Below are 3666 nucleotides of genomic sequence, written 5' to 3' on the forward strand. Positions count from 1 at the left end.
CAGATGTCCCATTGACCCAGCACCGACCACTGGAAAGACCCTCCTTTCCCTACTGAATTTTAATAGTGACTTTTCCATAAATCAAGTGATGGTGTGTGCATTTGTGGATTTCTGGATTTCATCTTATTCCATTGGTTTATTTGGCTATTCTGGCACCAATACCTCACTCTTTGACTACTGTGCCTTAAATTCAATCTTTAAATTGAATACTTCATGATTTCCTTGTCTGCTCTATTTATTTTTTCCATTTCCATAACATTTTTTTGGTCAAAAAGAACCTTTTAAACTTTTATAACAGCCTTTTATGCTTTCGTATTAGATGCCTTTGGAGCGGGTACTTTCTGAGCTGGAGTTTTATGACTCTTCTGAGCTTTCTGGAGCCCCTGCCTCTGGCCTTCAGCTTTCAGGGCAGGAACTTTCTGGGCTGAATTCTTCTTGCCCAGAGAGATCATTCTTTCTCTCTCTCTCTCTCTCTCCTCTAGAAACTTAGCCACAGGTGCTGTTTTGGAGAAGCTCTCAGGAGGGCTGCCTATTGAAGCTTCTTAAACACATGCTGAATTATTCTGATCCACATTTTCTTTGCCTTCATGATGTTAAAATGATCAAAATCTGTTATCTTGGCTTTCCTTTCTCTCACTTCAATCATCTTGGCGCATCTTGCAGCTGCCCATTTTGTACTGATACCTGCCTGCTGCCAGACTTGTTGGACGTACTTCTGCGGGGACTGCCTGGGAACTTCAGGATGAAGTCAGTGAGCTGCATGAAGAAAGCACGACCCGTCTCCTTCCTGAAGTGCAAGGTCTATCAACCAAAGCCCTTATCTGATCAATTAGAACTCCAGTCGTGACCAGCTTCCTGGAGTGAGGGCCGAGAGAGATGCAGGCCACCAGCCAACCTCCGTGAAGCGCCTCAGCAACTTGGTGGTGGCATTAGGAGAGAAGCCATTTCCATAATATTTTGGAATAGTGTGTCAATTTCTATAAAAATACCTCGCTGGATTTTGATTAAGATTTCCTTCAGCCTATACATCAATTTGGGGAGAACTGAAATCTTAACAGTCTCTAATCTTTTATCTATGTAATTTATTTATTTATGTCTTTAAAATTTTTCTCAGCAATGTTTTTGAATTTTTATGTCAATATCTTGAATATCTATTGCTGGATCATTTCCCAGGGATTTGATTTTTTTGTACTATCTTATATGGTATGGTTTTATACTTACATTTTCTAATTGGCTTTTGCTAATATATAGAAATTTAATTGATTTTAGTATAATGATGTCATACTCAGCAACCTTTTCTATTCATTGTGGTAATTTTTGTAGATAATTTACCGTGTTCTATGTACAAATCATACTATCTGCAAATAATAGCCGTTCTACTTTTTCTTTTCTAATCTTGTACATATATATATTGTTTTGTCTTATTGCACTGACTAGGTCTTTCAGTACATTCTCCTGGTAGATGACATCCTTTTCTTGTTTCTGACCTCAGGGGGAAAGTGGCCAATATTTCACCATTAAGTAGGATGTTAGTTTTAGAATTTTTCTAGGTGCGTTTTTATCATATTAAGGAACTGCCCTCTTATTCCTAGTTTGTTGGGAGTGTCTTTTTTAAATGCAATTTTATTGAGATATAGTCACAAACCGTAAATTATCCAAAGTGTACAATCAATCGTTCACAGTATCATCATATAGTTGTGCATTCATCACCGCAATCAATTTTTGAACATTTTCATTACTTCAAAAAATAATACAAATAAAAGTAAAAAAGAACACCAAAAACATCCCATACCCCCTATTATTTATTTACTTTTTTGTCCCCATTTTTCTACTCATATGTCCATACACTGAATAAGGGAGTGTGAACCATAGGGTTTTCACAATCACACAGTCAAACCAAATGAGCTTTTTAGTTATGTAGTCATCTTCAAGAATCAAGGCTACTGGAATGCAGTTCGACAGTTTCAGGTATTTCTGTCTAGCTATTCTAATACACTAAAAACTAAAAACTAAAAAGGGGATATCTCTATAAAGCATAAGAAGAACTTCCTGAATGACCTCACTTCTGTTTGAGATCTCTCAGCCACTGAACTTTTATTTTGTTTCCTTTCTCTTCCCCTTCTGGTCCAAGAAGGCTTTCTCAATCCCATGATGCCGGGTCCAGGCTCATCCCCAGGAGCCATGTCCCATATTGCCAGGGAGTCATGTCACACACAGAGGGCTGGGCACAGGCCTCAGCTGATGATTTGGCTTAGAGAGAGAGACCACATCTAAGCAACAAAAGAGGTTGGGAGTGTTTTTTTAAAATCACAAACTGGTGTTCAATTTTAGCAAATGATATTTTACACCTATCAGTATGATGGTATTTATTTGTCTTTATTTTTAAATATGTTATAATATATTGATTAATTTCAAAATTAAACCATCTTTCATTCCTGGAATAAACCCCATTTAGCTTTGAAATATTATTCTCCTTATATACTGCAGAATTAGAATATCTTGTTTGGTTTTTGTGTCTATTTTCACAAGAGCTGTTTACTTGACATTTTCCTTTCTTATAAGACATTGCCAGGTTTTTGTAAATGAATTGGGAAGTATTACTTCTTTTTGTATTCTCTGGAAGAGTTTTTTCAAAGATTGGTATTATCTTTCTTAAATGTTGCTATGAACTGACTAGTGAAACCACCTCAGCATGGAGGTTTCTTTGTGGAAAGGCTTTAAATTGTGCAATTCCTTTAATAATATCGGTCTGTTCTGTTTTTCTTGTGTCACTTATTTTGTTGTGTTTTTCATAGAATTTGTTTCATCTGAATTTTCAAATGTACTGACACAGAGTTGTACCTCTATGTACATATAATACCTTTATGTACATATAGTACCCATGTACCCCCATATTATTAACACTTTGCATTTATGTGGTATTTTTGTTACAACTGATGAAGGAATATTATTATAACTGCACTATTAACGACAGTCCATAGTTTACATTAGGGTTCACCATTGCATTGTATTTCTTCTCCAACCGGATCATGATAGTTATATAAGACTTTTAGTATTCAGATTTGATTTTAAGAGACCATGATTTAATGCCCAATGAACTCAGATAGTTCAAGTGTTTTATTCTGGGACTGTGGTCCTAACATTTGTTACGTTTGGATGCCCCACACTAAAGAGCCTCCGAATCAAAGATTTTCAGCCTCTTCTCAAGAGAAAGTGCACATGGAGCGTTGCCATCTGTCACGGGTATTTGTTGGTAAATCATGTGCTTGTTACGAAACAAGACATGGCCTGGGAGTTCCCCACCACCTTCCGCACACTTGGTAGAGAACATCCCATAACGACATCTGAGCTGAATGTTTGGCACTTGAGATCTGTGGTCTGTTATGAAACATGCAGAGTGAATTTCTTCCCACTTAGCCTGAGTTTCCTGGCTGTAGACTGGGCAGAGAGCAAGGAAGAGGAGACAGTGTGGCAGCTGGAAAGAGCTCAGCCTCTCAAAGCCAAAGGATCTAGGCACTAAATCTATAATAGGTACTCTTACTGATTAGCTGTCTCTTGACGGTTCTGAGTATCAATTTGTTCACCTGGAAAATGTGAATAATCACAGAATCACAGCCTTGCCATGAGGTTTTCATAACCTACCGCATGAAAAGTTCTGTTTAGCAT

The 3666-nt window shown here is 37.3% G+C and overlaps 1 pseudogene; it reads right to left on the reverse strand.

Moving 5' to 3' along the window:
- Window positions 1-302: 302 nt before the first annotated feature.
- LOC119521169 lies at window positions 303-3666 on the reverse strand (annotated as a pseudogene).

Source organism: Choloepus didactylus, chromosome 27, assembly GCF_015220235.1.
Source record: "Choloepus didactylus isolate mChoDid1 chromosome 27, mChoDid1.pri, whole genome shotgun sequence".
NCBI lineage: Eukaryota > Metazoa > Chordata > Mammalia > Pilosa > Megalonychidae > Choloepus > Choloepus didactylus.